At 42.6% G+C, this 22,447-nt stretch overlaps 2 long non-coding RNA genes across 21 annotated transcripts in view; one reads left to right on the top strand and one right to left on the bottom strand.

Moving 5' to 3' along the window:
- LOC110400658 overlaps positions 1–22,447 on the top strand; it is a 493,181-nt gene that overhangs the window by 343,640 nt on the left and 127,094 nt on the right. For 18 of the 20 annotated variants that reach the window (XR_002440000.1, XR_002439997.1, XR_002440005.1 and 15 more), the window contains one exon: positions 16,282–16,385. The exons of 1 other annotated variant lie outside the window; for it this stretch is intronic. This is a non-coding gene — a long non-coding RNA (uncharacterized LOC110400658). Of the gene's footprint in view, positions 1–16,281; positions 16,386–17,103; positions 17,219–22,447 lie in introns of all 20 variants that reach the window. One more of the 20 variants, XR_002439998.1, reaches the window with a different exon arrangement.
- LOC110400660 lies at positions 10,237–15,112 on the bottom strand. Its single transcript, XR_002440016.1, has 3 exons — positions 14,921–15,112; positions 13,448–13,639; positions 10,237–10,652 (listed from the first exon to the last, which is right to left on the bottom strand). It is a non-coding gene; the product is annotated as an uncharacterized LOC110400660 (long non-coding RNA).

The raw sequence follows: 22,447 nt of genomic DNA, 5'->3' as shown, positions 1-22,447 counted from the left end.
ACACATCAAAATTAGATTAAAGAGCTCTGGAAAAAAAATCTTCTAATCCCTTAGCCAAGTAAAGCCTTTTGCTTCTATGGTGAATATTTGTAGGCTCCCAGTTTTGTGTAAACCAGTATTATTTTCAGAATTCAGCTTGCACTAGATCACCACACTGGGGTCACAGGATGAAAATACGCATGTTAAAATTTCAGAATCTCCATCAACTAGTTTTTGTCACCTGTCTTCAAATTCAGTACCATTTTTTCCTGATATAATATTCATGTGATATATAAAATGTACAAGATGACTCCATATCTGAAATAAAATAGCCTACAACCTTAATGCCTATCCATAATCACAGTTTTTAATCTAGGATCTTCCAAGAAGAGAATGGATGATCATAGGTGAATAATTTATCCAGTATGTCCAAAAGCCTCTGAATGAGGATGTAAAAGAAGACACAGTGCAAAATAAATGTCTCCATGTCATTGTTATACTAACCCCTCTGAGTGACGCCCAGCATCTTTTGCCCCCATTGTACCACACACAGCAGCTTGAATCAGCCTCCACCAAATGTCACGTTCACCAAGGCAGAGGAAAGCCTGGCACTGGCTCCAGGGGGCAGGGAAAGGCAGGGCAGTGTGGAGGCATGGAGAGGGATGGCAAGCAGCAGTGAGATCTGCATGCTCCACTGGAAGAATGATTGAATTCTCAGTTCTGTGCTGAACCCCGGGCGTGGGGTTCCTCTGTGTGTCACACCAGGATCAGCAGTTAAAAATGAGAAAGAAGCTCCAGCACTGTCAGGGCCTCCAGTTGCACGGCCGGGGTTGGTCGTGGCTACTCTGAAATGCGCCCTTAGGCAGAAAGGGGCTGCTGCCTTTCCTTAGTTGAGGAATCTCACCCTGCAAGCACATCTCTGTGCTTCTTGGTGCAATGCAGACTCTGCTGGAGATGGCAGGAAATACGTCTTAAAAAATAATCCGTGAGCTTGCTTCTCCATCATTTCATCACAAACCTTTGGTTAAATTTCCCAAAGGCTTTCGGAGTTTTTTAGTAAACTTGGAAGACAGAATTAAGAAAAGAAAAAAAAGATGACAGTTTATCAGCCTGCTTAGTACATAAATTGAAGAGTTGCTTGGTGAGTGAAGTAAGCCTAGTCAGCATTGGGACGCACCTCACTGGATAACATACAGTAACCTTTTCTACATGCCCTGAGAATGAAAAATGCAATCCTAATACCAATACCCAGAACAAACAGAGGCACCTTTGGGAGTGAAGTTATTTGCTGTTCTTTATGAAAAGAGGATCCTTTTTGTTCTAATATATACCTTTTTTATAAATTCATACAGACTTCCTCTGTTTCTGTCTGTAAGAGAGAACCTCGGTGCTTATCAATAATATGATGGAGTTACATACCTACAGATGAGCTTTGACAAACCTTCTTTCATTAGTTTAAGAAATAGTACTTCTTGCATCATCATTTTCCTGGATGCTTTGCAGTGCAGTCAACAGAAGGGAATACATCCTGCCTGTCTCTTCAGTGTTGAGTCTGTCATTTTGGTCTGAACCCACATTTCTCTGCTGTGGCTCATCTTCCCTTGTCTCTGCTGCTGTGGGATTAGCCTGCCGTCAGCAGCAGCACCCAGCAGGGCTTGTCCTTGGGCACCCTCCCTGCAGGCAAGTGACTGCAAAGCCCTCCTGCTGACACCTGCTCGTCCCACTGCTGGCCTCGGGTGTCAGTCTGTAAGGAAAGGAAAGGCACTGACCATGAGCCTGTGCTTGTCTTCTCTCATGCATCTGTTCTGGAGCAGAAATGATTCAGAACAAAAAATGTCAGCATTGCTCCTCATTTGGGTCCAGACTGTGCAAATGGCCTCTGTCTCCATGATGAGTATCTCAGGTCTAGCTTTGGGACATGAGCATCTGCTCCTAGGAGCTCAAAGGCTGTCCCTTGCCTGACAAGAATACACTTAATGAAATTAAAGAGCAATAAAATCAGCTACATTACTCAAGATTATTACTTTCTGCCACATTGTGTATTCATACTATAATTTACCACCACAGGAGATCACAGGAACAAACCCTGGGTTTTACAGAGGTCTTTGTGATATTACGGCTATAATCAGAGTCAGCTATACCGAGTGCCGTAATGAGGGCAATCAAATCCCACACGTCAGCACGCAGCCCGATGCCTGCAGTGTTCCCACTGCAGCGCTCCCCTCCTCTTCCCAGCCCACCTCGTAGGCAGCACACAGCTGGTCATCTGAGTTACTTATGTTCGGGATTATGTTCCAGCACAGGAGCCAGGTGCTCCCGAAGGCAAAGGGTAAATGTAATGTAGATGTCCATCAGACCCGCAGCCAGATTTCCTCTGCTTTGGGAGTACCCAACAAAGTATTGAAAGCTATGGAGTGAACTGGTCATCTGTCAGAAGGAACATGGCAGTGGCCTTTGAAGCAAGGAGAGGCAGAATAAAAGGGAAAATATAAAGGAAAAAAAAGGAAAAATGCCTGTTTCTGTGAACAGAAATAGAATTCACCACCTTTCTGCTGTTCCCATGGAAATCTTTCGCTGCCTTCCATGCCATGAAGTGTTTATCTCCAATTTCAGGTGACCCTTGCAGCTTCCATTTGTTGAGACTTACCTTGCGGAAGCACTGCCGTTGGCTTTTGGGTACATGCTGTACAGCTCACGTGCCCAAGAACATTTGGCCTGCTGGGAAGAAATCTTGTAGAATAACTGAGCTTGCCCAAAGACGTACTGGGGTCATGGCTGTCCCCTGGCGAGCCCCCCAGGGTGCTCCTGTTGAACCAGGCAGCAGAGCCCCGCTCCTGGCTTCCCTCTCCCATTCCTGCTTGCCCTCTGGGCAGCTGCCCACATGGCAGGCCTCTGCTCGCCTGGTGGTCCTTGCCATGACAACCTGCGATGTATCCCTGGATAAAAACAGCTTGGTCTTTTACTCTGTTTGCTCTATTATTCAGGCTTTACTTTTTCAGATACTGGTCTTTATTAAATTTAGTCTTTCAAGACGTGACCGATACAATGGGTGAAGAAAATAAAAGGATACTGCAAAGCTTCCTTCTTAGGTCAAAAAGCTGTGACAGGATGACTTGGTAACACAGAGCATGAGAGCAAACAAATCTCCCTTTCTCATTTACCTCTGCTGATCACTGATGGCTTTTCAAAGTTCTTGCTGTCTTCACAAGCCTACCTAGGTAGAGGGAAGGGATCACGAAAGCATCCCAGGAGAGTGCGGTGGGCATAGGATTTGGGAGCAGGGTGAGCTGGAAGGAGAGCCACATTGCCTCCCTGCAGGTGGCAGCAGGCTTTCCCACGAGGCTGGAGCTGAGGACTCTGTGCCCTGGTACAAAGAGAAAAGGCAGCCTAAACTCAGTGTCTTCTTGCCATGAGGGGCCCTGGCTTCTACCTCTTTCACAACATTTTCTTCTTTCAAAATGAAAGATAAAAGGGAAGTATTTTAAATATTTAGTAAGACAAAGCTGTGCACAGGAAAATAAATCAAGAGGCATTTAGTGTGAAGTAGCATTCCTGAATTGTTTATGCTACCTTCAGTTGTGACCCCGAGAGACGGTCTCATCAACATTGTTTCTTCCCAGGGAGTACTGCTTCTCACTCAGTTGTCCTTTAGAACCATTTAGATCACAGAATCATAGAATCATAGAATGGTTTGGGTTGGAAGGGACCTTTAATATCATCTGATTCCAACCCCCTGCTATAGGCAGGGACACCTCCCACTAGACCAGGTTGCTCAAAGCCCCATCCAGCCTGGATCATAAATATAGATATGGATGAACAGAACATGTTTTCTGAGATGCTTGTGGTGGGTTTCCAAATGTATTAATCCCTTCCATAAAAGAAAGTGGGAAAACCAATTTCTTCTTAGGGAAAACAGAAAGGGGGGAGTACTTGTTTTTTTCCTTAAATATTCATAAAAGGAGTAAGGGATGGATCAGGAGCATCTAGCTGCAGGGGCACAACTCCTGACAAACACTGGTGGTGCTCCCAGAGCGATGGGAAACTTCCCCAACTAGAAAGGGCTCATGAGAGAGGTGGGCTGGGCAGAGAAATGATGAGCCACTGGAAATAATACAGGATGGCTTTCTAATAGTTCCAATCAATGAATAGAGCCAGTTGTAAATTAGGATTAATTTTTCAAGGAAAATGAATTATTCTGGGAATGAAAAAAAAAGAGAAAAATGTATCTTTTGAAACTCTTTGGCAGTATCTAACAGTGGCTTCCATCCAGGCTGTTCTGTGATTTTAATAACTTCAGATATTTGGTGCTCAGCTGTCTCCCTAGGGCTGAGAGCGTGATGCTCACGATAAATTCTTTGCAAAGGAGGTGAATGTTCCCATCCTGGCAAGTCACTGGCAGCGTTCTTCTGGCCTGCTTGGGATGCCTTCTGCACCTAGGTTCTCCCAGCAGCCTCCACCTGGTGCTGCCTGAGCTGTGTGCAGTCCTCAGTGCATGGAGCTGGCACACTGTGCTCCATGTAAAAAAGCACTGCTGTGTGAGAAGCAAGTCAGGTGGGCTTTGACCAGAATTAAGGACATGCTTTGGTGAGATCCCAAGGGAAGCAGAAGAAGTGTGCTGTTGTCTCCTTCATGTTCTTGACTCCTTTTCCCTTGTATATGTTTTTTTCAGTTGTGCTTAACAGTCTACTTGCTTCATGCTGCAGCTTCTCCTCGCCTTGGAGGAAAGCTCCAGAGGCCTCATCTAGACAAAAGCTAGAGATTTGTACTGAGAGGGCCTAGGGAGAGGTTCAGAGGGCTGAAGCTGTCACTGAGCACCTGCAGGGGTGGGAGGAACAAGGCCCAAGAGGCAGAGAGCATCCCAAGGAATGGGTAGGAAGAGAGAGGCTGCCCCAGCAGGGCTGTACGGGGACAGGGAGGGGGGGCATCCTGAGCCAGGTTCTCATTTTAGCCTGTGGTGTTATAAACGTTTTTTTTGAAATCCTATTTCAGATATAAGTAGTTAAACTAATCACATGTGGCCAGTTGGCTAAGTAAATGGAACTGTGCTCTACGACTTACTGAAATCCAAATCCTGACCAGTTTATGCTGGTGGTGACCTGCATGTCAATGTGAATAATAGTCACCCACACTTGAAATCATAAGCCTAGTGCTTAGTCTGCATTAACTGCCACTTGTCTTTCTCATCTCCAAATGAGATAGTTCAGGTTTCCTCTGCATACAGATCTTCCAGCACACCGGGCCTGGGCAGCCCTTTGCCCAAGGCACACCTTGTGCAGCTAACAGCCAGCAGGCTCTGCAGTGATGTCTGTGGGCTCCCACTTGCTTGCAGTGTGGGGCAGTGCTTCCCCTGACTCCTGCGTCATTAATCTCTGACTGCCGCGGTGATCCTGCATGAGCTCAGAGCCTTAAGACTAAGAAAAGAGAACGAGCAATAGGCATTGCTGCTGTCTGGAAGTTTTTTGACTTTAAATTATCAGCACTGTAGAATCAGAAGTCACTTTGATTGCAAAAACCTATGGTCTGATACGCATTTCTGACTTACTTCATCTGCAATCTCCTCATATAATGTGGATACATTCTAAAACAAAACAACAGATCAACAAAATGAATACCCAAAATTATTTTTAAAATATCATTAAAAACTGAAACAAGCAGAGTATCAAGAAGCATGGAAATGATGGCCTCTGCAATTTCACATTGATTCTGTGAAATTTGCAGCTCATAAATTCTTAACACAGCTGCACACTTTGATGCTGGTGCTCCCCCAGCACTTCCACTGGTTCAGTGGAGGTACTCCCAGGCCCTCACTGCAACCTGTCCCCATCACTGCAGAGATGGGGACCTGCAGGCATTGCCACCCACTTTCAGGCGGGCTGCTCAGGGAAGCCATTTGCAGCCACCATATGGTGGAGTGCAGTGCGGCACATCGCCTTGCAAATGGTGCTGCCCTTGGACTGAATCATGGCCTGCAGTATCATGTATTGCTGGTGCCCCTGTCTGCACTATAAAGACCTCCCTCTTTTTGGTGGGAGCAGTGCCATTGTCACTATTAATACTCTGGGGAAGATGTAAGCTGCATGCATGTAGTTAACACAAAGGCAATAAATCAAAGGGTAATCGGGTAAATCACGTAGCTCTTTGTGGCCACCCGAATATGTAGGCATCAGCGGGAGTTCTCAGTCTGTGTGCATCCATTCTGCCGTTAGCAGATGCATGGTCAGGTCCCACCACTTCAGACTGGTAGCTCCGTTCATCTCAGGTAGGAAGTCGTAACCCTGTCTTTCACTTACCAGGGGTTCCAGAATGGGCATTGCTATGGTGATTGAAACCTCACAACGAGTTCGATGTCTTCTTTAGAAACTGACTGTAATTGCATAGCTGTGCTCAATTATACAGAATTCTGTAAGAGAAGCAACAAAAATAAGCTGCATTTTCCCAAGACTCTTGGGAGCAGTGCATTACACATTTAGTACCCACAGAACAATCCACAGAATAATCTGTGAAAAATCTGTGCTGAAGTATATTTTACTTGTTACCATAAAAACAAAAGACATTGTATAATACAATGTGAATTTTATGTATTTACATATTTGTAATTGACTCATTTGAAGAACGATTTCAGAAAGGTTTACTTTAGAAAAAAAAAAATGACTCTGGTGAAATAAAATCGAAATACGCAGAAGGTTGACATTGGCAATACATTCTGCTATTTTGTTCTGCCTGTAAATTCATCTCAGCAGCAATTAAAGGGAAAAAAGAGAAAACCTGCATATTTACAGTGGCCAGAGCAATTAGTTAGAAGTAAGGAAGTTTTCTGCTTCTTATATACGTGTAGTGAAGTTGGTGACATTCAAAGGTAATTTCGGGGGCAAGCTCTTGTATAAAGATTTTGAGTTGCATCCAGCTCAGGCTGGTCAGCTGCCGCACCTCAAAGCAGGCCCTTGCCTTGCAGCCTCCTTCCTCCCACATCCAGCATCCCTGCTGCACCCTTTTATGAAGAACAGATGTGGAGATAAAACCCAGCGTTCACCTTCAGAGCTGTTCCTTACAGGTCAGAGCTAAAAGATTTAATGAAATAGTAATGAGAAACATACCACTAGCTCTGTAATTTCTTTAGCGCAGACAAACGGAGGTTATCACTTGCTAGTGCTGTGAATCTGGCATCTTTTGAAAGCGTAATTCTCTTTTAAAAGAAAAGGTTTCAGTTAATTCTGTCGTGTACGTCACACCATGGATGATATATGAGTCTTATTAGTACATACAGATTTATGAGACAGCATATGGTCCTTGAAAAGAAAAACCTCTTAAATTATTACATTTTACTTCTCTGACCTGTGTTCTTGCACAAGGTCAAACCGCACGTTTAAAATGTCCCCCTGCCACATTCCTTAAAGGCACAGACTACTGGGGTTGGCTGTGCACCGAGAGCAGAGTGAGGCCTGCGGCACGTCCTGGTGGCGGTGTCTGAGAGACGAGAACTGACGGCTTTTGTGGTACTCACATCCCCCATCCCCACTGAGCCAACCAGAAACTGCATCCATTGGAGGATATTTAGAAGTAAGCAAGCCATCCTTAGCCATACTGTGTTCTTCTCTTGATGAAACCAATTAGCTGTTCATAGAAGTAGCATAGAAATGGACAAATAATGATGTTATTTGTACTTGTGGAAGAGAAAAATTAATGTAAACCAACTAAAGAAGAGAGACAGTGGAGAGAAAAGGGTAAGGGAGAAGGCAAAGAGACTGGAACTTAATTCCTCATCTTCCTCTCACAGCAGTTTGTGTGCCAGCTTCAGTACAGAACACCACAGTGTGCTCTGCGGGCACTCAGCTGTGGGAGCAGGCAGATCCACCAGACCTGCCTTCTCCCTGACATACACACAGTGCTCTCTGAATCGCTGGGAGTTGTCAGGGCAGTCTGCTGAAGGCAGTGCTTACACGAAGACTATCCATGAACAAATTTAGGCAACTTTGGGCTTGGCAGACAGCTTTGCTTTTCAGATGTACCTTTCCATAGATTTCTTATGAAACGCATAGGAGCATTTCTTTAACCTCACCTGTAAGGTACCCATCGAGTTTCTGGCTGAGAGATAAATGGCGTGACCACCTTCAAAAGGAACAGTGTGCAGAGTTTTCTGCTGCAGTCTGCAGTGAGAGCGGTGTTACTCACCTCCTTCCAGTCCCATGAAGGTGAGCTGTGGGCCATAGTGGGCTGCCTAACCGTGGGGCTGATCCCTGGCTCTGCTTGGGCTGCGGGCAGTGCTAGCCATACAAGTGACATTAAATGAACCATCTGAGAGGGTGCCTCTTCATTCTCAGAAACCATGTAGAAATGGCACCGTTTGGAACCTTGTGAAAGAAGCCTTTGTTCTTTCTGCATACTTGGTGTGACCCCCTGCACTCCCACAGCAGCAGAAGGCTGCTCCGGCCGTGCTCAGCAGTCAGCACTTGGGTGAGAAGCACTCTGATTTCCTTACTGCAGAGGGATGCTGTGGGGCAGCCGAGGAGGCTTGGGGAATGTTCTGGGACAAGGCTACTTTTGAAAGGAGGGGTATGATAGAGTCTAGTACAAATGAAGGAACTTACGTCAGACAGTGCTGTCTACTGCTTCTCTGTAATGATCAGGATTTCAGATCTCAACCCATAATAAGATTAGAATGAGAGGGAGGCGCGCTTGCATGCCAGGCACCGGCACTGGCCTCCATGGGAGCAGGTACGTGAGGGCAGTGAAATGGCTTGTGGTGAAAATCCCCCAGAGGAGCATTAGAGATCAACACAGAGTGATCCCAGCAGAAGTGAAAAGGAAGTGCAGCCCTGAACTGACCCGTTATTCTGAGAGTGGTTTAAATGGATTGTCTAGTAGTACTACTTTTGGCATGATTTTACTATGAATGTACATACATATTAAATAAAACATGGAGCTGGAAACCTCATTTTCAAATTGCATCTAGCAGAGATACAATGTAAAAACCCAGTGTCTCTGTGGCACTAGGGATAAGCCATGATACAGCCTAATGGAAACTGTTTTAGTCCTCCAAACTTACCTTCAGTTACCTCCTGTTTAGGTAGCAGGGACTCTGGAGAGTGCACAAAACCGTGTCCTGATGTTCCTGACAGGTAATGGGAATGAAGTATGGACAATAAAAGCAACCACATTCCCACCATGGGATAGGCTGCAAACTCTGGATTTTTCCTTAAATTGTGAATTCAAACAGTGGCACTATCTGGAGTAGATCAGAAAGTAGCTGCAAAATACACGCTTATTACCAGGTGTTGCTTTTAATTCCTTTCATGTATTATGTCTGTCAGCTTAGCCATTTTCTATTCACAGTGCCCTGCCAAATCCAGCTGCAGTGTAGATAATGTAGATAGTCATAGGGTTTTGTTTGTTTGTTTTGCCTGTTCATAGATAATAATGCGTTCTTGAAATGAATTACAAGAAGTCAGACTTTTCTAATACAGAGGTTTAATAGAAAGGGCTAGCACAATAATTCTGTTTCTCGTATGTGCCCAAATGACAATGCTGTGAATTCTCTTCCTTCTCAACTTAATTCAAGGATCATTTCCACAACTCAATTTACTCTTGTACCTTCTCCAGCTATGTTGATTGAGGTAATAGACTGGCAAAGAAAACAAATCAAGGCTCACATCATGGTACGCATTATATTTTGCTCAGGCTAAATTATATGTAGTATTCCAGGTACATCTTTCTTTGCTTCAAGTAAAGCAAATAGAAAAGATAAGCATTTCTGGGGAGGTTGCATAGCTGCCCAGAGTATTTGCTGTAGAAGATTCTGCAGCTTCATCTGAAATTCTGCAGCAAACACTGTAAAGGAAAGGCTGCACAAAGGAAAAGGGAGAGCATGAGAGGGAAGGCTCTTCTGCCACATCAATGCAGTGGCAGAGCTCATGGCAGAGTACAGGTGTGGGTCTGTGCAGGTGGGGCTCGGCGCTCAGCACACAAGGTATGGTCTCTGTATTTGGAACAACAGGAGACAGTCATGCTTGCTGCCTTGTGTGTAGATTGTGGGCTGCTGTTGCCTGCAAAGAGCATGCAGTCTAATAGGAAATGCATGCAACACTGCTGAGTTATTGAGCACCACAGAGTGTCTATAGGTGTCTGTACACTTGCTCAGAGAGCAAGTGTCACAGTGTGGGTGCAACATATGGGCTGTCCATGTGTGAATGGGGTGATGGAGGAAGGTAAAGTAAACTTCATGAGTGAAACACATCAGAGCATGTTAAAATGTATTTATTTTGTGGTCTCAAATCGATTACAAAGTGCTTGTGCTCTTTTTGTGAATGCGCCAGGGTAGCTAAGCATGTTTTGACATCCTGCACTAGTTGCTATTATGTCTTTTAAAAACCTGCTGATTTGGAATGCATATGGTCATTTCAAATCGTTGGCTTTGGCAGAGCTCTGTGATCACAGGAGGAGGATCATTACTCTGTTTACTGTTGTTACCATGCCAATGTGATGCTATATGAGATGGAAGTGCTGAGTATAAGTCTTTTATAGTTATGTCTGAACGGTCAAATAAAAGGATGATTTGAACATGCTGAGCATTACTCTTCTCAGATATTCTGATAGAAGACATCTTCCTGATGACATGAAGTATTTCATGGCTGCAGCTTGACTTTCTCAGAATTTCACTGCGGCAGAAGGCAGCAATCCTGCAAGATCAAACATTGTGGTTTAGCATTGCAAAATCTAGCACTTCAAGTATCACTTTAAATGGGATAAAAATGAGAAATCTGTAACAGAGAAAGAAAGAAGCAATGGCAGAAGGAAAATCAAAGTGGAATGCTTGGATGTAAAACAAAGCTCCCCCACCACTGTTTGGAAACATCCTCATATCTGGTCTGATCCTAGAAGAGGAAGAGATTTTACATCTTTTGCTATTCCTTCCACCCACAAAACAAAACAAAAACAAGTGTATTTTTAATTACTTTTAGCAAGAAACTGAGATTTAATTTATTTCAGTGGTTTTGGAAAGTGATACTAGTCTAGTCCGCGAAGATAACTGTAGTGGTCTTAGAAATGTGATTAATGACTGTGTCTTTTTCCATTTTTCTTTTCCTAGGGTGATGGCATGTACTCTAGATCAGGTCATACTCCTGTTGCTGTATTTGATCTTTACCCATACAAGGTAGCCCTCAGGTGAGCTGGATTTCCCAGCAAGCAGGACTTTAAAGCAGTGTTAGAGGAGTACCTTGAGATGCAGCCAGTGAAGGGGCCAGGGCTTGCTGGCCACCAGGGTACAGGTGGGCAGTGGCTCTCTGTCCCTCCCTGCTCTGCCCTGGTGGGCTGTGGGGAGCCCGTGGCTGGGTCAGGTGCTGGGAGGGGACCGGTACAAGGAGCACTCGCTGCACTGCACAGGTCATTCCTGGGAGGGATCTCCAGTGTGCAAAATTAATCAAGTTGTGGCCTAATTAAAGCACATAGCTGCACTTCTGTCTGCCTGCAGTGCCCAAGACAATAAGCTCCGACAAAGAAGCCCTGGTGGTGCAGTTCTATGCATTTCTTAAGAGGTCAAATAACTTTGATATTTGAGATGTTGATCATATAGAGAGACAAAAGGATAAGATTGGTTTGCTTTGTCCCTCCTACCAAGTTAGTTTTAGTACCTATTATTTGACAGTACTACTTAAACCATATTTTGTTCTTTTCCATTCTGTGGTGGCTAAATACTTACAAACAGAGCTACTGAACTCAACATGTTTAAAATAACCTTTTCTTTGTCATATACAAAGTTTTGTAATATAGACATTTTGAAGTCAAGGGAAAAGTTTCACTTGTAAAGAATCCCAGGTGTATTCATGCTATCAACCTGTACAACATCTCTAATGATCACCTAAACACTCTGATCACTACTGAAATATACTTTATTGGTATTTTTCTGGTTTTCTAAAGGGATATAGAGAATTCAATGGTATTTAATGGCTACTATAAAATGTACCAACCAATTTTCCTTTTATTCGTTCTATATAACATGTATAAGGAATAACAGTTACAACACAAAAACATCTAAGAAAGTGGTGTAATTTTGGACAATCATAATTGAAAGACATAATTAATAAGTAATGATTATTTGTTTATTTTTATGGAAGTAAAACTCCCAAAGCTTAATTCCATTGTTCTGTATATTGCTAGATGGGAAGCAGTGTAATCAGACAGTGTAAAAGTGAGGTGTTGGTGTGTCCTATAAATTTCTTGGGAGTTTTCTGTACCTGGTATTTCTTTAAGTCCTGAATTCACTCACAGTCTCAGTTTGACTTCATTACATTTCCTTTTCAAGCAAGTCTTTGGCTTGCTACAGGAAAAAAATGAGACAAACAGCCATAACTGCCCAACAACTAATACAATAAGCAATCAGAAGAACTCAGACAACAATTAGTTTTTAGATTTGTGATCTCATGCTGTAGTGGAAATGCTAAGACATGGCCTGAACCAGTGATTGAGCAGCTGGTGGGAAGGCAGGGCGAACGCCGGGGAGCTCAGGTGCATGCAATGCACCTGAGTGACCGGAAGGGGTGGAGCCAGGATCCACCCCTTCCCAGACCTCATTGAAGGGTTGGGGAGGAGGGGATTTTGTTGGAGATTCCTGTGTACCTGAGGCTTTCCAAGAGAAAGCAGCTTTTCTTCCTTTGTTTCTGTATCCATGGCTGCTGAATTTGGGCTTATCTTCACTAGCTGCAGCCTAGTGCTTTGCTATCCGGCTATCACTGCTGTGCTTTCCATTGCATCATAGCATTACGCATGCCTAGGAACTTCCACTGTTTTCAGTTACTGGTGTCACACAGTCAATGTATGATTAGAACCAGGTTTTGTTCTTTGGTAAATGACCAATGTGTCATCTGCCTGGAATTCTGTTCCGCTTGCAGACCAATAGAAAGTGTCTTGAAGTATGAACTTTTTATGGTCTTACATTAAAGTAAAACAGGTACAATTAGTCTGAAAACAAGAAAATAAAAACAATGCTAACTGCTATATGAGGCCATCATGCAATCCTCTATTTTCAGTCTGTCTGTGATGTGCAAAGAATGTTGTTTCTTATTTCTGTAGTGCATTTGTTTTAGTAACCAGTGTAACCTTTTAATTAATACATCAAACCCTAGAGTATCAGGTTAGTAAAATTGTTCTGATTTTTCCCCTTAAGCTGTAGTCATCTCTCTCATAGGAAAGCATCACAAAATAAAACCAAAAGTGAATGACCTAGCATTTTTGTCTGAGAGTGATAAGAATTCATATTCGTTCTTCCTAACCACTCAGGAAATAGTGAGCTGCTCTCATTTAACTGACAACTGGCCATGGAGCATAATCTGCTTCCCCTGCAGTGTGGCAGGTGATTTCTGGCTGCTTCTGCTTTGGGCTTGTGACTGCTGGGAATTCTGGCTTTCGCACAGCAGCTGCTCAACATTTTGAGGACCTGAAAAATATCTGGAAAGAAAAGCCAAACAACTCATACCTGAAAATACAGTTTAACTCGGGAGCTACAGGAAGCCCTAGCCTGGCTTCCCTCAGCTGTCTGCTGCTCAGGGCTGCCCGGCATCTCTTTCTTGGTCTTGCAGGATGCCTGTGTATCTGTGCCTCTGACACTGCTCCCACATCTCTCCGTTAGACTGCTCTGGGATCCAGAATCTGAAGAGTCCAGCATCCTCTGGTGAGGGAGGGGGGGTAGGGAGAAAAATGGAATTTCATCAGTAATCAAATTCCCATCAAAAGCACACTTTTAGATTTGGTGACCCTTCTTGGTAGGGGAGTGGTTCCTAATAAAGTGCTTTTGGTTGATTAAGCAGAAATGGAATATTTTTGACCGTTTAATTAGCCAGGAGGAGAATGATGAGGAATCAGTGTGCTAACAAGAAAAGTTTGCATTAAAAGGCTCATCTACCTCATAGTGGTAGACAGAAGTATATATGAAACTCATGACAATTCAGCAGGTTAGCTCTAAGTATTGAAGTGACATTTTAGAGAGAAACGTTCTTATATCCTTTATTAACTAGTTTTATGCTGACTTGCAAAACAAATCTGGCTTCTTTAATTTTGCTAGGCATCCATTCATCTCAGTCAACACCTTCTCTAGTAGTCTTTGCGCTTTATTAGCAGGACAGATGCCAGACAACTTTTTTCCCATTAAAGTGCACAAAAACATGTGCCAAAGTAAATTCCAGCCCTCCTGGAGACAAGGCTGCAAAACAAAACCAAATCAATGACTAAATGCTGCAGGCATGATAACCTCCCCTCTGCGAGGTTACAAGAACAACCCAGGAGTTAGTTTCCAAGGCACTATTGTCATGCTAGTGGCAATCGCAACCTTTGCATGACTTGTCAAGGACTAGAGATATTTTGTCAGATGGTGTTTTCTATTTCCTTCCTTCCTTCCCTGGTCTCTTGTCTTCCTTCCAGGATTTTATATCTGAAATGGCCATGTCAGTATGGACACAACACTATGTCCTGCAAGTTGTTACCACCACAAGAAAACATGACTGAGGCAAGTGCAGGTGGTCTGAACTTCTGCAAGGGCACTGTCCTGTCTCATTCATTGCCTTATTGCAGCTGCAGAACCAACAGTTTTTCTTAGCACTGTGGTTTATTTTTTGAGGAAAAATTCATCTAAATGATGGCAATGTTAACACAAGCAAATGAATTTGGATGTACTGAACTGATATAGAACCACTTGGGTTTTTAGTTTGTTTTCTGCTTAGTAATTCAAGAGATCAACATGTTGTGGCTGTGAGCGTTCTTTTCCCTGACAGGGCTCGCAGAAGTGTGTATTAAGGCCACTTAGCTTCTTTAGCCTGCTCAGCTTCTTTCCACCCACATGCTGGTGCGCTGAGACCAGACAGAAGGAGATTCCTCTGCTACCTCTGTTCCTCTCAGTGTCTCTGGTAGGTGGGTCAGAAAGCCAGCAGGTGCCTTTATGGCCATCCACACTGACCTCAGGCTTCACACAGAGCTGTTGCCTTCCTGCTGCAGTATGTCCTTCCTCTCACATGTGAGTTCTATTTGCTGCATTGTCACTTTATTCTGTAATACATTTTCTCTCTGTCCTTTGTCAGCTGAGGTTGTTGTAGCCTTCCATGGGCTAAAAGAAAGAGAACACAATATGTGCTAAGGGAGATGTCATGGCCTTTCCATGCATTCATTCTCAGCAAGCTTTTGTGCAAGAAGCGAGAAAAGGGCCATGATCTTTGCAGAAAATATATATGGTAGAGGAGTAGCATTGTAGCTACAAGATTCAATAGCATTTACTCAGGGAACACTTCTGAGTCGAGAGGATCACAAAGTACAATCTATAAGGATACACATCTCAAGGGGGAAAGAAAAAATCCTGCTAAGGTTATACTGTTGCTTTTCTTATCAGGAAAAAAAGATAGCAAGTGGGTAATGTTCAAGGAGAGTGAGGAAGTCCAGTAAGTCTGTAATAATAGATGTCTTGAAGTATTACACAGATCAGGTAACCCAACTGGACAAGTTTTATAGATGTTATTTCTCATTCCTTGAGTCTACTGCTTCTGAAAATAGTTCTAGTTCTGCAGCGCACACAAGAAGAGGCTGCTGTCATCTTAAATAACCTGAGGAAAAGAGAGAATTACAAAAATAAAAATGAGATATAAAGAAGAGATAAGGCAAGTTTTTATTCACATCATAGACCCTTGCTTCCCTCTTGCTCTGAGTGAGGAAGTGCTGCAGAGAAATCAAGGTGTTGGTAAAGTAGGAGGGGAGATTCAGTCATTTTATTTCATTGCCTGATGAAATGTTACCCTCTCTGGATATGTTGAAATATGTTACCGATTAAGGGCAAAACAGCAAAACTAACCATGAAGTTGTTATAGAAAAGAGTTGAAGGACACCCCATAGAATGTTATCAAGCCTTGGCAGTGGGTGATAAGGCTGGCAGGCTGGAAGAAGCTGAAAGGCAGGGGGAGCACTGGACAGCTTCTGTACTGCTTTTTTCTGCCAGTACCTATAGGTTTTTTCTTACTTCTACCAAACTCTAGGTATTGAATTCTGTGTTTTCATTACTGAGGACTGACCTTCATTATATGACTGGAACAAGACATAAGAAAATGTGTTTTCAGTGCTGCAGAGCATTATTTAGAAGGCATTTTCGCAAAAAGCCTAGGAACAGGAACAAAATATTGGTATAACACTGCCAAAATTAATTCAGAATAATTGATAAGAGAGGCTTATATAAGAAGTTTACAAATAAGATATCTCTAATCTACTAGAATATGATCTCCTGTGAACTTGTACCTGATACTCTTCTAATCCTTCTTCTCCCTTTGCCTCTTGCAGCTAACATGCCCATTGTCTGCTAAGTGGACACAGGGAGATGCTTGGCTGGTTCCTGACTTGCAGGATAAATACACATTGAGATGAAACTGTCCTCTTGCCAGAATGTAAGTAACTGCCTCTATTTGACACAGTTACCTACTAATGATTTTAGGGGCTGGATATATTCAAAAGTCTTAACTTGGTAAATTTAGGTTGAAATTGCCCAAATGGTGTCATAATTAGTAGTGAAAGGACATGAACAGACATGTGTAGATAGATAGTACAAGTTACATATTCTAGTTCTGCTGGAAAACAGAAAAGAATTACCATAGAATCACAGAATGGCTTGTGTTGGAAGGAACCTTAAAGATTACGAAGTTCCAACCCCCTGCTTGTGGGCAGGGTTGCCACCCACCAAATCAGGCTGTCCAAAGCCCTGTCCAATCTGTCTGTGAACACTTACAGTGATAGGGCATCCACAGCTTCTCTGGGCAGCTGTGCCAGTGTCTCCCACCATCTGAGTAAAGAATTTCCTCCTAACATCCAATTGAAATGTCCCCTCTTTTAGTTTAAAGCCATTCCCCCTTGTGCTAACACTGTCTGCACATGTAATGTTATGTTAACAAGACGTCATTTTAAAGAAGGGCATCTTGGGAAGTGGTGATTATCTTCTCTCATGTGTTTTAAAGTCAGGGATTGCTTATTCAAAAAGAAGAGACAGACTGACTGTTCTAGAGTTTGCTTTATCTTGCTCATCATGCATATATTTTAGTTAGGGACTAAAATAAAATATTTAAGGTATCAGAAAAACAGGAGGACTTACAGTGACTGTTTCCCCAACAGACTTTTTCCAGACTGCTCACATATGTCAGTGATACAAAGTGGTGCATTTGCTGAGGTAAAAAGACTTTATGCCAGAGGGCTGTAGGACACATTGCCTCCTCCCTTGGGGCTGCAGGTACCTGCTGCAAGACACACTCATCACTTCGCTATCCCTTTCCTTAAATAATAAATGTAATTACTGCTGCTGTTTCCTGGCCTGCATGGCTAGGACTGCTGGGTTTTCATCTGAGTTATGGTTTTGAGCAAGCTGAGGGTTTTGGTTTTGATGAGATCTTGCTGATCATCTGCTGTGTTTATTCATGGCATCAGATATTTCCCAAGATATGGATTTTTAAGTAATGCTGTGGTTCGTATTCTGTCTTGAAGGGGAAAAAGTATTCTTGTCAGGAAGAGTTTTTTGAAAACCAATTTATAATTTATCTTTGTTGCTGTTGTTGACAGTCATCTATAGTTAGTCTGAAATGACCTGAATATATCTTTATTCTAGGTACTAGTTGAGAAATTTCCATAGATAATTCTTGGTTTAGGAATTGTTTCATTTGTGAAATTCAAACAAACAGGCCAGGTAACATCTGTTCTCTGTCCAGCTAAACCCTTCAGGATGACCTTTCTGTTAAATCTAGGTAAAATGTCAAAAACACTGTCTTCTGAGTGTTCCTTAGTAGTTGCTTATGATGCGTTTTATTCACCTTCTTAAAAAAAGTATACAGAAATTTTCAGCACACTGAATGTAAATGAGAGTTATTCATGCAAATAACTCTTCATGGTTTAAAAAAATGTTGCTTTTTGCATCTTGTATTTTGTGCTTATTACATGTGAGTGAAATAAATTAGTATAATGAATATAAATTCCTGTTAAAACAGTCAAATAAAGAACTGGATGCTTTCTGGGAGATATTACTGAGCTAAATGTGAGGTCCTGGTCTTTCTTAAAGTATAAATTGATTAAATGATGTCAGACCTGCTGATCCAGTGGCCTCTCCTCATTTAAAATCTTGCAATTTATCTGTGCCATAGGTATTATACGCACCTATATATTTGAATTATATCTTGCACTTAACTTCCCTGTGGTACTTAGCATTGACAGGGGAAGAATATTTACATTTTAAAGTGATTTTTACTGTAAGCTAGTGGCAATATCTGTGTACACTTGCAGTCTGTCTATAAATGTGAGGGTGCTCCAAAGGCAATGCCTCCTATTTTATTATTTTGGCCCATAACATCAAAAGCAGATGTTGGTGGAATGGCAGTAGAGGTTGAACCTTACTGACAATACTCAGTTACATGTTGTTGCCGTGTGACAGATGGCAGCAAAGAGGCAGCCTGACACAGTGAGGTCTGACGTGGAAGTGCATATGAGGCAAAGGTGTGCTACTCTGTTCCTCCATGCAGGAAAAAATGGCACCCAGTGACATTCATTGACGCTTGCTGAATGTTTGTGGGGACTAAGCAGTGGATGTGAGAACAATGAGGCAGTGGGTGCTGCGTTTCAGCAGTGGTGACAGTGACAGTGGGTCACCTCCTCTGGTGCAGATTTATATGAATACAGTATGCAGGCTCTTGTTCATCACAGGTGAAAATGTGTAGCTTATGGTGTTGAGTATGTTGAAAAAAGAGTGTTCTGTAACAGAACTTGCTCTGTCAAATAGTGTTATCGTGCTCTGTATCTGTTGTAGTTACCATGGAAATAAATAAGAGGCATTACTTTTGGAGTGACCTACATGCAGTATCATTATGCAGTAGGTACAAAAATGTTGTATGTATTGGAGCTAAGGAAATATGTTTGTAGCATGTTATGACTAGAAAAAAGTCACCACTTGAAGATGCTTAGAGGTTTGGAGCATAGCATTAGTCCTTGGAGAGAGGATTGTGGTTAGGCAATTATAAATGCATGCTAAATTAATTAATCCCACTCCTTTATCACATAGCTGAGGTTTTTGAGAAAATATTTGCAGAAGAAAAGTTTCCCCTTATTCATCCACATACAAGATTTTTCTCTTCAGTGATATGTCTTGCTTAAAGTCATGGATACAGAAGATTAAGTCCTAGGGTAATAGGTTATCTGTTTCTATGCTGTAACTTTCACTGTGCTTTATAACTGTAAATTACACAAGGTGAATATGTGTATTAATTAATTTATTCTGGTTCCAAATTACCACAGGTTGTATGAAACTTACAACTGTCAGTGCTCTCTATATAAAAACAGTATGTTTTAGATAGATTAGTGGTCCTTTGATATTGAGTGATCAAAGAACTCAATTGATGTCAGGACATCCAAATACCAAGCATTTAATACACCTGAGTTTGAGACATTCAAGTCCAGTTTAACTTTCTGGATTGGGCTATATCTAACAGAGAGGGATGGGAAGTACTGAAGCCTCACAGGCATAGCACGTTAGGAGCTCACTCTTGGGGGGAGAAGAGCCCTTTCTGGGGTCCCTGATCTTCACTGAGAGCCTGGAGAAATAATCCCAGGCAGAAAGCTCAGGCTGAGGGAGAAGTATAATTCATAATAATGCTTTTAACCTCTCTTTAACAGAAAAAAAGAAATCCAGGATTATTTATGCATATTGTATATGCATATTTACAGAGACATATGTACGCCTCTGATACGTGTGCCAGACTCTGAGTGAATTTACAACAATTGTACTTTACAAAGCAAAGGGGCTGGGCTGGTACATGGGGTTGTGACATACTGGCACTTCTCCCAGGCTGCCAACATGTACAATTGAATCTCATTTTTCATTTCTGTTCCTCCTGTGAAAAATAAGGCTTAAAAACATTTATTGAAGTGCAAACCGATGCAGTAGTGTCTACCCACTGGCAGCCCAAACCAGAGCCGCTGAGGGATGTGAACTGGCCCTTTCATTTCAGTAGCTGACTCAGAGGTTACATGGCAGTGCAGAAGTCAATGCTAAGTGCTTCTTTGCAAAAGAGTGGGGAGGAATCCCATCAGGAAGATTTACACATCTGAATGGCCCTTTTGTTTTCATGCAGACGAATCTAGATCTCCATCTTCTTAAAGTCATAAATAGCATCCCAACATGCTAGTGGATATCTCCCCCAGCTGATGGGGGCTAAGATGTAAAGTCAAGATTTCAGTTTGTTACACTGTTTATGCTCTTTCAGCATCTTCTTAGTATGAACTGCTTTTTTACCAGCTTTGAATTAGATTTTGTTACAGGTTAAAGATCTCTTTACCATATTCTAAATTAAACTTTTGCGTCTTTTCAGTCTGCGTACAATCTTTGTCAAGGATGATACAGAAGACATTAAGGAGTTCGTTAAAAAATATGATTAATTTTATTACAGTAGCACTTAGAAGCCCCTGCTGAGACAGGAGACCTATTGCACTGGGAACTGTAGGGACACATAAAAGAGTGAGTTTCTGCTTCAAAGAGCTGAAAATTGAACCAGAAAAGACATGTTTCTCCTGTCTTCAAGGGAAACTGAATAAGGGCTTTTGTGATATTCTTGAGCAAGCTGGAAGCCCCATGTTTCATTGAAACCTCTTCTTTTTCATTCTGCAGTTTCATAAAAAATATATGATGAATGAACCCAGATTCAATTTTCAATTAAAAGAATCTCAGGCTATCTGGTGTTCTGTCTCCCAACAGCCTGTGCCTTTTGCTTTCTCATTCTTCCTCTGCAGGAACCATACATCGGCCCTATGCTCCCTGATCCTTTTTCTGCTAACCTGTTCAGACAACTGCGTTTGTGTCTTGTCATCATATTTATAATAGTGAATTTTCACATTTCAAAAGGGGATCTACTGCTCTTTTTTGTTAGCTCTGTCATTATTTGAAAATATTCAGACCTTTCAAAGAGGAGAAAAAGAAAAGGAGGAAGGAGAGAATGGCCTCCCGTTCCTTAGCCACTTTCCTATGGGTTCTGATAGCAAAGGAGTTAGAGAAATGTGGTGTGAGAGGTGCAGCGGTTAAAGACTATGCTGTCTTCTACCACTAGCCTTGAGTCAATTTTTCTTCACTGTACAATAAAAGTGAAAAAAGGAAGGCTACAGAGCAGAAGGTTAGTGCCTTTGTTCATGCAAAGCCGGAGAGAAATCTGACTTGAGAAACAGGAGATACCAGCAAGCTGCTGACTTCACAAAACAAATCTTTCATTGTGCTCAGATTTAGCCTATTTCCCACGTTCCTGCACCTTTGCTGGTGAGGTGCCCCTCCAAGCTCTCTCCCACTGGCCTAGCAGTCTGGAGAGAGGCTGGGCCAAATGGACAAGGTGGGCACCATGTGGCTGGTGAGGGGACAAGGCCCGAGCTGCTGCGGGCTGCGTGTCCCCTCACAGAGAGTGGCTTGGCTTCAGCTCCGTGACTGCTCTCTGGCAACTTTTTCTGATCTTCAGTGCCCTTAATCTTGTACTCAGTCACTAAATTTTGGCTTAATTTCCTCCTGATGCTTGCCTCCTGGGGAGATGCAGGCAGGGCTAGGGGCGAGTGAGGCGGGCCAGCACCCTGATAGGCACCAACTGCAGCAGGGCTGCCGCTTGGCCCTCTGCTGCGGCCCAGTAGTGTAGTCCAATGTCTGAATTAAATTTGAAGTGAAGACAAAAGCAGGAAGAGCATTACCAGCACAGGTGTATGAGGCTGGCAGAGGAAGAAGGGAAGGTAGGCAAGTAGGATGAGTGGACTGTTTTGCCCCTTTGTTTGCTTTTCAAATGCCTTAGAGGTTTTGCAGTCTCTGGATTCTTGGTGTATGCCTCAGTTTAAATTTTCATAGTACTCATTTCACCGCTTAGCCGTGTCATGTTGTGTTACCCCGTAGCACCACACATCAAAACTTTATAATGGAACAAACACAACAATCACTTCAAACTAATGCTGCCCCTGTTTCATTATTCAGCGCATTACATCACAGGCTGCTGACGAAGATGATCTTGGAATTACATTTAAAGGCATATTTACGTAAGGAGTGTGTGTTGCAAAGGGAAGTTAGTCAATTTGGTGGCGTTCTTACTGTGCACTCTGTTCTCCTCTTGGGAGAAGGAGTCCTTACTTAGTACAAGAATAAAAGGGAGAGGCAGGCATGAATCGTCAGAGTGCTACCTCATACACACAATCTATCTTTAAACTCTGCTTCTTTTGGTGGAGGAACATTTGTATCAACCTTATGCTTAATGTTGCCTCATTTTACAACTCTAGCTTATAATTAATATTGTACCTTCTTAAACGGGACTGAGAAAAGGAGGCAGAATGTCTTGGTGTAGTTCAGGGAAAGCGTGATTGTGCTAAATACTTTCAATTAGTTGATGTTCTGATTTAGAAAAATATCAAGACAATCTTGGTGGCTTTTTTTCACCCAAATACTCAGAGAACTACTGTGAAGGGC

The sequence above is a fragment of the Numida meleagris genome, chromosome 5, assembly GCF_002078875.1.
Source record: "Numida meleagris isolate 19003 breed g44 Domestic line chromosome 5, NumMel1.0, whole genome shotgun sequence".
Classification (NCBI taxonomy): Eukaryota; Metazoa; Chordata; class Aves; order Galliformes; family Numididae; genus Numida; species Numida meleagris.
The sequence above is the reverse complement of the archived record's forward strand: the minus strand, read 5'-3'. Positions and strand labels throughout refer to the sequence as shown.